The sequence below is a fragment of the Podarcis gaigeae genome, assembly GCF_964106915.1.
Source record: "Podarcis gaigeae genome assembly, chromosome: 7".
Taxonomy (NCBI): domain Eukaryota; kingdom Metazoa; phylum Chordata; class Lepidosauria; order Squamata; family Lacertidae; genus Podarcis; species Podarcis gaigeae.
This window is the reverse complement of record NC_139683.1, coordinates 11,388,581-11,402,898: the sequence shown is the minus strand read 5'-3', so window position 1 is coordinate 11,402,898 and position 14,318 is coordinate 11,388,581.

The following is a 14,318-nucleotide window of genomic DNA, read 5'->3' as shown; positions in this document are numbered from 1 at the left end:
TGGAAATGTCGTTTACCTTCCTGCCGGAGCGGTACCTATTTATCTACTTGCACTTTGGCATGCTTTCGAACTGCTAGGTTGGCCGGAGCAGGGACTGAGCAAAGGGAGCTCACCCCATTGCAGGGATTCGAACTCCGACCTTCCAATCGACAAGCCCTAGGCTCTGTGGTTTAGACCACAGCGCCAAGTTGAAAAAAAGGCTTTAGCGCAAGTCATGCCTATTCTGATGCCACACCACTGGCACACAATATTGTTTCACGTTCCCAAGATGAGGTTGGTCAGATGTGATCGATAACAATAAAGGAAATATCACACATCAATTCTTTCTTTTATATACAATTTTTGTCTTACATTTCTCACACAGCTGGGATTGACTTTGCGCTTACCACATCGATGGAATCTCCAGCAGAGACCTACAAAATTCACGCACAAACCGAAAAGAACATAGCTCTGGGTTCCCAGTTGTTTTTGAAGGCAGAACTCAGTCCTTCATAGGGTCAGTCGAAGCTGTTTTTCATTGGTAGCTTGGCGGCAAAGAACATCTTTTGCATGCAGAAGGTCCTGGGTTCAATCACTGGCATCTTCAGGAAGGGCTAGGAGAGACCCCTGTCTGAGACCCTGCATAAGCCATTCTAGTCAGTGTAGACAATAATGAGCTAGGCAGACCAATGATCTGACTTAGTAAATGGCAGATCTCTGTGTTCCTTAAGAACACAGGAAGAGCTTGCTGGAGCAAATCAATGGCCTGCCTATTTTGTCCTGCCAGGGACAGTGCTATCCACAATGAATTTGTCTCATCACCCTTAATCAAGACCTACATTGGCTCCCAGTACGTTTCTGAGCACAATTCAAAGCATTGGTGCTGACCTTTAAAGCTGTAAACAGCCTCGGTCCAGTATATCTGAAGGAGCGTCTCCACCCCCATCATTCTGCCCGGACACTGAGGTCCAGCGCCAAGGGCCTTCTGGCAGTTCCCTCGCTGCGAGAAGCTAAGTTACAGGGAACCAGGCAGAGAGCCTTCTCGGTAGTGGCGCCCTCCCTGTGGAACGCCCTCCTACCAGATGTCAAAGAGAACAACAACTACCAGACTTTTAGAAGACATCTGAAGGCAGCCCTGTTTAGGGAAGCTTTTAATGTTTGATGTATTACAGTATTTTAGTATTTTTTTGGAAGCCGCCCAGAATGGCTGGGGAAGCCCAGCCAGATGGGCGGGGTATAAATAATAAATTATTATTATTATTATTATTATTATTATTATTATTATTATTCACTATTTCAGCTAATATAGAGTCTTCCTTGATGTTGATGGTGACTCCTTCATCCCTGACAGCTACTACACACCACAGGTACCACAGAGCTCCAGGGTAGGGGCGGAGGAAGGGGTAGGTGGGGGCGGTCCACCCTGGGTGTCATCACTAGGGGGTGACATTAGGCACGCCACCCGCCCATGGCTCCCAAGCCTCCCCCGAGCCGTCGGGGGAAGGGGCGGAGTTGTGCCATCTTGTAGCGGCCTTCCCCCATTCCCCCTTTGTTTTGACAGCTCAGGGAAGGCTTGGGAGTCATGGGCGAGCAGCACACTGTTTTTCCCCACTCCTGGGCTGCTTTCTGAGGGGGGAAGCCTCCCCTGAGCTGTCAAAAGGAAGAGGGAAGGGAGGAAGGCTGCTGGCAAAGCAGCAGGGCTCCCCCCACAACCCAGGAAGCAGCCCGCTCTACTCGCCCCCTGGAACGCTTGCCATGGCACCCCCCGGGAGGCTCGCCACCCCCCTGGGATGCTCACCCCGTCCCCCATGGCCCCGGCCCTGGGTGCAAAGAATGTGTGCCACTCCAGGTGCCGGAGCAGCTAGCTCCGCCTCTGCTCCAGGGAAGTCACACTAAGGGCTAATCTGTACTTCTGTTTGCCCCTTGACTTTCACCTGTGAAAACCCAATCTTTAGTGCTGAATCGGAGCAAATGCCAATCAGGTTGATATTTGCTCCGATTGGGCACTAAAGAGCAGGTTTTCAAAGGGAAAGCAGTAGGGCAAAGGTAGAACCACTTCGAGTCATGACTAGAAAGCATGGGACAAGCGGAAAACCTATTGGACCCACGCTGTCTAAGCATAGGGCATGCAGAAGTGTGCATGACCCCAAATCTTGCACAGGTTCCCAGGCTGTCCAAGGTTCAGTTCCTGGTATCTCCAGGTAGGGCTGGGAATGTCTCCTGCCTGAAACCCCATAGAGCCCCTGCCAGTCAGTGCAGACACCACTAAGCTGAATGGATAAAAGGTCCATTCAGTCCCATTCCCACATTCCTGTATTCAGGGCTTTCCTCAATAGCTAAAGTGATGGGGATGGCTGGGGTGTGCATGAATCTTAACATTCAAACATCCTTGGGTACTTTTCCTTGGTAGAGGGTGTGTGTGTGTGTGTGTGTTGGGGAGAAAGATCACAGAATTCGACCTAACATGTAGGCTGGCCTCATGGCCATTGATTTCAGATGGGCTCAAGTGTGTCTAATGTAACACTTAGTAAAGGTAAAGGGACCCCTGACCATAAAGTCCAGTCGTGACTGACTCTGGGGTTGCGGCACTCATCTCGCTTTATTGGCCAAGGGAGCCGGCATACAGCTTCCGGATCATGTGGCCAGCATGACTAAGCCACTTCTGGCTAACCAGAGCAGAGCATGCAAATGCCGTTTACCTTCCCACCGGAGCGGTACCTATTTATCTACTTGCACTTTGACGTGCTTTCGAACTGCTAAGTTGGCAGGAGCAGGGACCGAACAACGGGAGCTCACCCCATTGCGGGGATTCGAACTGCCGACCTTCTGATTAGCAAGTCCTAGTCTCTGTGGTTTAACCCACAGCGCCACCCGCATCCCAATTCAACACTTACCTTAACTCTTAACTAACTTAACTTTTTGGAACCTGGTCATTTAGTGTAGTTATGCAACCTTTCAGTCTGAGATAGTGCTTCGGGCTTTGCAGTAGGAAATTTTCTTGACAGGCCCGTACCCTGGGGACAAATTTTCTGATTTGAAAGCATATGTTCCTTGCACTCAGCTTCCAGGCAACTCAAGGTGTCGAGATGGTGTCGCACCATTTGCTGGACTGTGTGATGATGCGCAACACAGGAGGTGTACGCACAGCTTGACTTTCACAATCCTGTTTGTGACAAGGTCACTTTCAGCTTACACCTGCTCCTTGCGCCAAAAATCCACAAGCCCCAGAGACTAACGGCCCCATCTTATTCCTGTAGAAGTGAAAATGTTAGCCACACATTTGCTTGGATGTGAACCAATGTCCGAGGCTGAGCCTGGAAGTTCTGCATTTATGCCGTTGCTGAATAATCTCTGAGTTGGTTATTGACTAAACCATCAGATTATCAGGGAATAATTGGATATATAGCAAATGCTCCAATTGATCAAGAGGGCTCACTTGCAGTATAAATTGATTACTGTCTCATTAGGTTCCTTTTAATTAAAACAAGGCTGCTAATTCCCCATCACAGTGAGCCAAATGTGCAGACAAATGTATAAATTGGTGACAAAAACCTTTGATTGAAAATAAAATTTATTAGCTGTTCATGCTGAAAGGCCAGTTATTATCAATCAGGGATCAAACATAAAGGTTATCTGGCCATGCAGTAATAGAAAAAGCAAAAGATCATAAGGGTTGCTTTAGAACAGAAATGTCCAACCGGTTGACTGTGAACTGCAGGTCAATCGCAGGAGACTATAAAGTGATTGCGATGTTTCTCCTGAGTGATCGCGACTCGCCCCGCCCCCTGTGCTATGTCCCTCCTCCGCTTTTATTCCCCGTGTTGGCTGCTGAGTGGGGGAAGGAAGAAGTGTTGAGCGATTTCATACAAGCATTTCTGACAATAGATCAATCCTTCCCAAAAAGAGCTCAAAAACTCTGGTCTCTTCCCCTAAAAAAGCTCAGTAACTCAGGCAAAGGTAAAGGGACCCCTGACCATTAGGTCCAGCCATGGCCGACTCTGGGGTTGCGGCGCTCATCTCGCTTTACTGGCCGAGGGAGCTGGAGTACAGCTTCCGGCTCATGTGGCCAGCATGACTAAGCCGCTTCTGGCGAACCAGAGCAGCACACGGAAACGCCGTTTACCTTCCCGCTGGAGTGGTACCTATTTATCTACTTGCACTTTGACGTGCTTTCGAACTGCTAGGTTGGCAGTAGCAGGGACAGAGCAACGGGAACTCACCCCGTCGTGGAGATTCGAACTGCCGACCTTCTGATTTGCAAGTCCTAGGCTCAAGGCCTTTTTCAGTGTCCCTCAGCAACATTTGATGCCCCCCACCACAGCCCTTTTACTGCCTTTTCAAAGCTGAGTAAGTGAGGGCTGGGCTTTGGGAAGGAGACATGAGGCTCTGACAGGGTCCTAGAGTTCTTCCATCTCCTTCCCAAAGCCTAGTTAGCACTTCCCATTTTTGTAAAGGCAGAATGTAGGTGGATGAGGGTCAAATTTTGCTCTCACTAGCCCCTCTGTGTGACAAGGCAGCATGTGATTCCCTCCCCCTATTCCTTTCACCTTCTGTGATGGAACTCCTATTTGGGGACTTCCCTGGCTTTTTTCTGGCCCACGCAGGACCAGTCTGAATAGTTGGACTTGGTGAAGACTTGATGTTTTCATCCCCCAAAAAGTTTTTTATTTTAGCTTCTACTGAAATGAGGCTGCATTTTAATGTTGTATTTTAATCTTGTTTTTAAGTTGTATTTCAATCAATTGTTTCTATAGCAGTGTTAGCCGCCCTGAGCCCAGTCTTGGCTGGCGAGGGCAGGGTATAAATAAAATTTAATAATAATAATAATAAGAAGAAGAAGAAGAAGAAGAAGAAGAAGAAGAAGAAGAAGAAGAAGAAGAAGTGACCTGCTAATTCCGTGTCAAAGTACTCTTGCTGCCCATTTGGTAAGCAGAGTTGGACCACCCTGACTTAGAAGAAAATGGCAGTTTTGAAGAACTGGAGAGGTTTGAGTGAAACAAGAAGAGAGAGAGAGAAACTGAGCGAGTGGCCCAGAGCCCCACCAACCTTGGAGTTGTCCCGCCTCACCGCATGTTTAGCTAATAAAAGCTCACTCTTTTTCTCTCATCACAGTTGCTTTTCTTAACACAGGGTCATGTCATGAGTACTGATCTCTGCACCCCTTTCCTGCAGATCAACTGGTCATTCGGGAAACATCTGCAGTCATTAAGAAACATTGACTCTCTTTTTTTGTCAAAGGCCTTAACCACTTGCTTCTCAGAATCAGGCCAGTCAAGGTCACAAGAACAAAATATAGGCTCTTCTCTACGCCATGCAGCTGCTTGGGAGATGTAATACTGTAAGAAAGGCTCAGGGCTATAAATACAGAGACTGTATCATCAGTCTTTCCTTCAAAGGCATCAGGGTGGTGGCGGCGGTGATGATTTTGTTGGTCGTGGGTCCTGTGATTAGGACATGTCAAGTGAATGGCAATGTGGGGTGCTGTTTTTAGAATGAGTCACCGACACACTTTTGTTGATTGCAGACAAATGAACTCCATCGACAGAGGCATGAGACAATCTCATTTTCCAATCGGAGATAAAAAAGAAATGCAAAATCTACTCTTTGAAAGTGGCGGCAGCAGCAGGGGGGGAGCAGATGTTTTGATGGCAAAAAAAAAAAAATGTGCAAGGGCGGTTATGGTATATTATTAGCTTTGCTTGGTAATCTATGGAATCTTTATATAGAGATACAGAACAGCCAAAAGTTGAGCTTGAATTGTTGGAAAACATATTCTCTCTGATTTGCATTGGGTTTATGGTGGACTTGTGAACAAGATGGCCTCTGTGGGCTCTTCTTCTTGAGTGGGGCAGCCTTTTCATCACTCTCTGCCCTCCCTCAGGGACCAATCCACACACCTTCTCAGAAGCAGAGCAGAAGGATTGTAGCTCAATAGCAGAGCGTCTGCTTTGCATGCAATGATGCCTCCAGCCAGTAGAGGGCAGGTTTGAGACTAACAGGTGGAAATACCCTTTGCGGTTTCCTGCCAAACTCCCTAGCACAGAGAAATGCCCTTGGCAGAGGAAGAAAAAGTTATATATATGGGTATTTTTTAACATATCATTTCCAACAATCATATAACATAACTTCTTATCTTATACAATGTTTTAGACTTCTGTCAACACCTCTGATGATTCTTCGTTCTTTATCACTTATTCTTCATTTCTTAATTTCCCTATTACACTTAATTATCATTAACTAAAAAATTTCCTCATAGTCTTTCTTGCAATATTTCAAATAATCCTCCTTACAAAACTTCTTGCTGTCCTACTACGCGTAATCTGTTCATTGCAATTTCTTTTCAAATAGTTTGTATATTTACTCCATTCTTCTAAGAATCTCTGGTCCCGCAGGTTTCAGACCCTTCCCATTAATTTGTCTAATTCTTCCATTTTTGTGCCAATAATATTCTTGCTGCCGTCACTGCATATAAAAACAACTTACAATCCTGTCAATCAATATCATCTCCTAAAATGCCAAGTAAAAATGCTTCTGGTTTCTAAATAAATGTATATTTCGACATCTTTTTCATCTCATTATATATCATTTCCCAGAGGTTTTTCACTTTTTTACATTCCCACCACATGTAATAGAAAGTTCCTTCCTTTTCTTTACATTTCCAGAAAGAAAAAGTTCTTTACTTTCATATTTAAAAGGATGGCTTCTGTTTCTAAGCCTGCATGGTTGAAGCTAGTTTATCACGGCTGCCTCATGCAAATGAGAGAGAGGAAGTGGTGGATATTGACAGGAAACGACAGTGTATTTGTTCCTTGACTATCTGTTAGTCTCAAGCCTGCCCTCTGCTGGCTGGAGGCTTGCAAGGCTGATTAAATCCAACATGCTCAGTCTCTAGCTCCAGATAAGGCTGGAGAAAATGCCTGGAGAGCTGCTGCCAGTCAGTGTAGACATTATTAAGCTGGATGGACTAAGTCTGACTCCATATAAGGCAGCTTCCTATGTTCCCTAAGATGTGGGTGATACCTCAGAGAGGCTGCAGGCTAAAGACAATGAAGGATGACAGTTGCACCTGAACCTGCTAAATATTCACAGCATCCTAGGCATTATCTATCAATCAAGAGAAATACAATGGGTTATGTTCAACTCCTGTTTACACAAAGTAAACCTATTGAAACTAATGCACCTATTTTAGTCATGCTCATTCATTTCAATTGATCTACTCTGAGTAAAAGTTGTTGTTATGCGACCCAATAAACCTTTTGTTGACTGCAGAAATTTTATGACTCTTCCTTACATTTCTCAGTTCCATCATCCATGTCTTCGCATTGACCCCAAACATGAAAGGGTGACAAAGTTTTCCACTTGGCACTGGATGGAGTAGTATTTATTTTCTTCGTTTGAGGAGCCTGTAGAGGCCTTTCCTGCTGCACAGAAGGGTCTTTAATCATATCTTGACATCCATGGCTTTCATCTTTAATATTGCGGACAAAAGGTCTTGCCACTGGAAGAAACAAAAGCAAAAAAAGATCCCAGTGGAGTAGCAAACAATGATGGCTTCTTCTTTTTAACCACATATTTCTAGAAAGAAAGAAAACAGTTGCCTTGAATGATGGTGGGCCCATTGCGAACTCTCCAGTGCAGCTGAGGGGTCTCACTGTCAGCATCCATCAGCTGATTGGCTCTGACAGCAAGCCCCTCTGGGACTGGCTGCCCCAGAGAGTTCCCCTCTGGGAAATCTCTAGTGCAGCTGAGGGAGCGGGGACCACTGTTCCATTCATCAGCTGATCGGCACTGACAGCCCCCTCATCTCCACCAGTGAGTTCCCAATGGGGAACTTCCTAGAGCAGCCAATCCCATAACAAAATCTCCACTGCGCCTGAGGAGGAGCAGGGCTTTGGAAGTGTCACTGATCAGTTGATCTTCTGTGTTTGCAAAGCAGTGTCCCTTTGCCTGCAGTGATGATGATGATGATGATGATGATGATGATGATGATGATAATTATAATAATAATAATTTTCTATTTATACCCCGCCCTTCAAGGTTTAAAAACCATGCTCAGGGTGGCTAACAACAAATTTAAAACACTTTAAAACAATTATAAAAGCAGCATAAAATGCAGTATAAAAACATGAATAACAATAAAATTCAAAAATCAAAAATCTATTAGATAATCCCCAGGGCTAGCTGGCTGAATTGGTCCTACTTGGGCCAGCTAGGAGACCAGGGGAGAATTAGCTGTGGGGTCTCAGAAAGGGTGATCTGCATAAAAGGGGAGGGGGAAGGAAGAGAAGGGAAATAAAAGATCAGGCTGAATTCATATTAAAGGCCAGGCAGAATTGCTCTGTCTTACAGGCCCGACAGAAGGAGGTTAAATCCTGAAGGGCCCTGGTCTCATGGGACAGAGCATTCCACCAGGTCGGAGCCATCACTGAAAAGGCCCTGGTGGAGGATAGTCTGACTTCCTTAGGGCCCGGGACCTCTAAACTATGGTCATTTGTGGACCTTAAGGTCCTCTGCGGGGTGTACCAGGAGAGGTGGTCCCGTAGTGGTTTGGTTTCAAATCACAAGGGCACAGGAAAGCACGTTACCTGCCAATGATGGGCACCTGTCAATGATGTCAAAGTTGGCCCACGGGAGGTGGGAAAGATAAGGATCCAGATCACCAGCCAGATCTACTTCCCTACTCCTGGGCTAGAGCTTCAATGCATTTCAGGAACCTCTCTGTAATCCGCTGCCAGCGGTGGAGGAAGCCACTCAGGTGTCTGGGGTGGCACGTCCAGGGGCATGGTGAGCTGCCCATAGGGGCGGGGTGAGGGCAGGGCACACCACAGGGCCTGCAGAATCTGACTTCCTCCTCCCACCCAGTCGCCCTACAGCTGGGAGGGAGGCAGAGGGTGGACCCTTTGGGCAGCGCAGAGATTGTGTGTGCCCAAGCCACCACGGCTCTCCCAGGAGAGATGTGTGGCTTGGACGCACTGTAGGCCTTGCAGTGAGTGCCGCCCGGCATTTTGTCACCCACCTCCTCAGTGGTGACACCCAGGGCAGCCCGCACCCACCACATACCCCTTCCTCTGGGCCTGCCCACTGCCCCACCTTATTATTTTGCTTCTTGATTAGACTTCAGGAAATCACCCTGCTCTCCACGTACTCGCCAGCAGCTAAATCTCTTGACTGCGGAGCAGGTGTAGTTTGTTATGTACTGAAGTTCTCACCCTGGGCCAGCAGGGGAATACTGTAGATAGTTTTCACTCAGGTCCACTTATGCAAATAAGGAATTGAAAGTGACATTCAGTGATTGGATAGTTACAAAAAGTTGTTACTGTTGCTTTGTAGTTGAGCTCTATATAAGCAGGTTGGCTGAACCCTTCGGTTCAGTTCTGTTCTGGCCTGTGAATAAACAAGAGCTGTCTGAAGAATCGCTGTGTCGTCTCATATGTTCACCCACAACTTAACATAGTTTGCCTCTCGAGTGCATGCTTGCAAACGTTCCTGCATGAGCATGAAGACACCATGTAGAGCACAGCCTCTGACATTTCCCATGTTGGGCAGCCCTTAGCACTGTGATAAGTGATCACATAGAACAATTTTTCTAGTGCAGAGCCCTTTTGGCTTCTAAGTAGCTGGCCGAATCCAGGCAGCGTCTGGTTTAATTCCTTCTTGCTCCACTTCTGAACTCAAAATGCCAGCCAATTGCCTCTCTCCCCTGTCCCACGTAATTGCTTCTCAAAATGCTAAGCATTGCAGAATGCGTTCTGAGCTCCGACGTCTCTGTGGTGTTTATGAGCTGATCCATCGTAAGTCTGAGCATCCTTATTTTAGGCCTTCTATTTTGCTTGGCTTTGTTTTGTTCCTTTCAATACATAAATAAAGGAAACTGTTATTATCAGTTTACTAACACACCTGCTTCAGAATCTAGTGCAGGACAGGCTGTTGCAAAATAAAGGAATATAGCATATAGCAGCAGAAGAGAGAGAAAACAGTCGTCAGCCGTGGGCATTGGGAGAGCAGATCAAGGAATGGTTCTTTGTGTGAGAATAGAGGTGCTTCCGGCAGAACTGAGCCAAAATGCCTCCTTGAACCTTTTGCAAGGGGGTGGGTGGCAAGGGTGAGAGGATGTGAACAGGGGTCAAATGTCTCTCTCCCTTACTAGTAGGGACGCGGGTGGTGCTGTGGGTTAAACCACAGAGTCTAGGACTTGCCGATCAGAAGGTCGGCGGTTTGATTCCCCATGACAGAGTGAGCTCCCGTTGTTCGGTCCCTGCTCCTGCCAACCTAGCAGTTTGAAAGCGCACCAGTGCAAGCAGATAAATAGGTATCGCTCTGGTGGGAAGGTAAACGGCATTTCCATGCGCTGCTCTGGTTCACCAGAAGCGGCTTAGTCATGCTGGCCACATGACCCGGAAGCTGTACGCCGGCTCCCTTGGCCAGTAAACCGAGATGAGTGCCGCAACCCCACAGTCGGCCATGAATGGACCTAATAGTCAGAGGTACCTTTATCTTTACCTTACTAGTAGCTGTCTCCATCCTCCTTGTTGCTGTTGGGTGCCATTTTCCCTCTCCAGAATTCCCTCCCATACAAGAACCATTGCTTTCTTCTTTGGTCCTCACTGCCAAGTCAGAGTAAGGACAGGAGAGAATAGCTTTCTGCTTTCTGCTTTCATTCTGGATAAAAAGGAACATTTCTGGTAGCAGCAGAAAGAAATGTCATGTGTGATACAGAGATAACTGTTACACTATATCGGGAAGTTTTTAATGTTTGACGTTTTATTATATTTTTATATGTGTTGGAAGTCGCCCGGAGTGGCTGAGGCAACCCAGCCAGATGGGTAGGGTATCAATAATAAAATTATTATTAATTATTATTCCTGTTATTTCAACTGTTGGTGGTTCTGTGTGCAACTGAGGCAGTGAGTCATGCTGTTGTTCTGGAGACTGTTATTTTACAATAAAATTGTTCCTCTACTAAGTAGCCATTTTGGCCTGGCCTCTTCTCTGAAATAGCCTGACATGGTTTGAGAAGTAGGATAAGAACCTACGTGCCATTAGATGCTACCAGGGTCACACAAACACGTGGCCACAGCAAAAGGAAAACAAAGAGGAGCAGGGCACCGAGGCTTCATGATAACTTTTCCCTGACTAGACCCCCAAAGCCAAGCCAAATGAAAAACTCATCATAAGTCTCCATCTATGTCTTTAATCCCATTTTGGGGGAAGGATGTCGTAAAAAGAGCCTGGCTGCTAGATCAGACCAAAAGACCAAAACAACCTACTGTATTCTCAGAGTGGCCAACCATAGGTTTATGGAAAGTGTGTGTGTCTTTAGGTTTGAGAGAAGCATGAAGGTTTTGCATTCCTTTCCTCCAGGTACAAGTCCATCATCTGTAATTATGCATTTGCTTTAACTGAGATTTTCAGTGTGGAATATTCTAAGGGAATAGCTGCAGTCAGACATTAGACCAAAACATGTTTACAAAAGGCAAACCATGATTTCAACCCCCACTCCACATGAATGTTGTTCTACTTCCAAAATATCTTTTAGCCTGATTTTTGCAACTTCCCACAGCACAACCCAGACCTTCCCTGAAGGCCTGCTAATCCTCGGAATAGGCTTTTTGGGGTGCAGGATTCTCTAGTGACGAAAGGGTGGAAAGGACCTGTTGTGAAAACAGACTTGGGACTCAGCTATACAGCTGCAAATAAAACGTTTTAAGTGTACTGTAAAGTGCATTTCCCAGTAGTGATGTATGGAAGTGAGAGCTGGACCATAAAGAAGGCTGATCGCTGAAGAATTGATGCTTTTGAATTCTGCTGCTGGAGGAGACACTTGAGAGTCCCATGGACTGCAAGAAGATCAAACCTCTCCATTCTGAAGGAAATCAGCCCTGAGTGCTCACTGGAAGGACAGATCCTGAAGCTGAGGCTCCAATACTTTGGCCACCTCCTGAGAAGAGAAGACTCCCTGGAAAAGACCCTGATGTTGGGAAAGATGGAGGGCACAAGGAGAAGGGGACGGCAGAGACGGGATGGTTAGACAGTGTTCTTGAAGCTACCAGCATGAGTTTAATCAAACTGCAGGAGGCAGTGGAAGACAGGAGGGCCTGGCGTGCTCTGGTCCATGGGGTCATGAAGAGTAGGACATGACTAAACGACTAAACAACTACAAAGTGCATTATACAAATGTGACACTAGATGGCGATGGTAAGCTATGGCAAATTCAATATATTTTTCAAAGCGTTTTTTAAAAAAAGCATTTTCACAGTGTTTTTCATATGTGCCTAGATCCCACCTTGTAATCTTATGACTATATATATAATGCAATATACCTTTTTAAAAAAAGACATTCAGGATTTCATTTTACATCTTTATGTTGAAGTAATCATATTTGAAGCTGGTTGCTATAGAAGTATTTAACACTTAGGAACTGCTTGGCAAAAGAGTCTAAGACAAGGATTTCTGGAATATTAGCCTTGTTTCGCCATCCTAGGCTTCATCAGTACTACAAACTCTAGGTAATGCAGATAAATACAATATTGTAATCTCACACATTTTTACAGCAAAAATAATACAAAAACTGTCAACAACTGTACAGACCATATATGATATCACAGGACAGTGGATCTTATAGCATAGTAGTAGCTGCTGTAAGCAGCAGCTTTTACAGATTGGAGTTATATGGGCAAGCACAATATTGATTCGAGTAACAGGTGTTGACAATCAACAGATACAAAATTTATTTCTTAAAGTGACCCATATGGCACAGCAGAAGTAAAACCAACTTAATCAATGCTCAGATGTTATACATATAAACAGTAATGCAACTCGTACAAAAATGTAATCAAATATCAGATTGTGTGGAACTGCAACAACCTTTCGTGTGGATTGTTGTACTCTATGAACAGACCGGTGGAATAGACATTTTCACATATATGGACCTTGATGCATAAACCGATTAGAGAATGAACTGATCCACTGGGTCTTCTACTTTTTTCGTTGAACTTTATGAGCTACTTCTGTTGAAATCTATGACTCAATACAATGAATAGTATATATTATTTTTTCAAACGTACAGCTGGTTACGTCTTGTGTGTTTATTGAATATACACAAACAGGATCCAATCACAAGAGCACTCTCCCTTTCTGTGGTTCCAGCAACTGGTATTCAGAAGCATTGCTGCCTCTAGTGGTGGAAGGATGTCATAGCCATAAGAGCTACTGGTCACAGATAGTCTTATCCCCCATGAATTTGTCTTATAGAAGACATTGGGAGCCTATCTGTCCAATACATTCATAACACTATCATATCACTTTAAACAGTCATGGCTTCTCCACAAAACAATCCTGGGAAATGTAGTTTGTTAAGGGTTCTGAGAGTTGTTAGGAGACTCCGATTCCTTTCACAGATCACCAGGTTTCTAAGGTAAAGGACCCCTGGACGGTTAAGTCCAGTCAAAGGCGACTATGAGGTTGCCACGCTCATCTCACTTTTCAGGCCAAAGGATCCTGTGTTTGTCTACAGACAGCTTTCTGGGTCATATGGCCAGCATGACTAAACCACTTCTGGTGCAAAGGTACACCATGACGGAAATCAGAGTGCATGGAAATGCCATTTACCTTCCCACCACAGTGGTACCCATTTATCTACTTGCACTGGTGTGCTTTCAAACTGCTAGGTTGGCAGAAGCTGGAGCAGAGCAACGGAAGCTCACCCCGTCACAGGGACTTGAACCACCGACCTTCTGATTGGCAAGCCCAAGAGGCTCAGTGTTTTAGACCACAGCACCATCCACATCCCTGCCAGGTTGCTAAAGGATCGGTAGCACAACAGAGAGAAATAAGCCATAAGATATCCCAAGAGTCTCCACTGGAAATCCTCTTGGGATTGTAGCAATTTAACAGTCATAGGTGACCTTGAGTCGGGGTGAGTTTGTGGTAGAGTTTACAGTGGACACTAAATTATTCAGGACAATAAAAACCCAAGCGGGCTTCAAAGAGCTCCAAAAGAATGTTACCAAACTGCGAAGGGTCAACAAAATGACAAATGTGACTCATTCTCTGTGTATAAATCCAACACACGTTTGAGTAAAATATCTTCTAACATCGTTCAGTGAGATCTGAACTGGCAGTGACTAACCAGGAAAGATGTGTATGTTGGGGTCATGGTAGTTACCTGGATGAAAATGTCAGCTCAATGTGCAGAGTTGGTGAGAAAAGCTAATTCCATGCCACAGATTATTAGGAAAGGGATTGGAAATGAAACTGCTGGAATCATGATGTCTTTATAGAAATCTCCTGCACAGCTGCATCAGGGATACTCTGCACAGTTCTGACTGCCTCATCTCAAA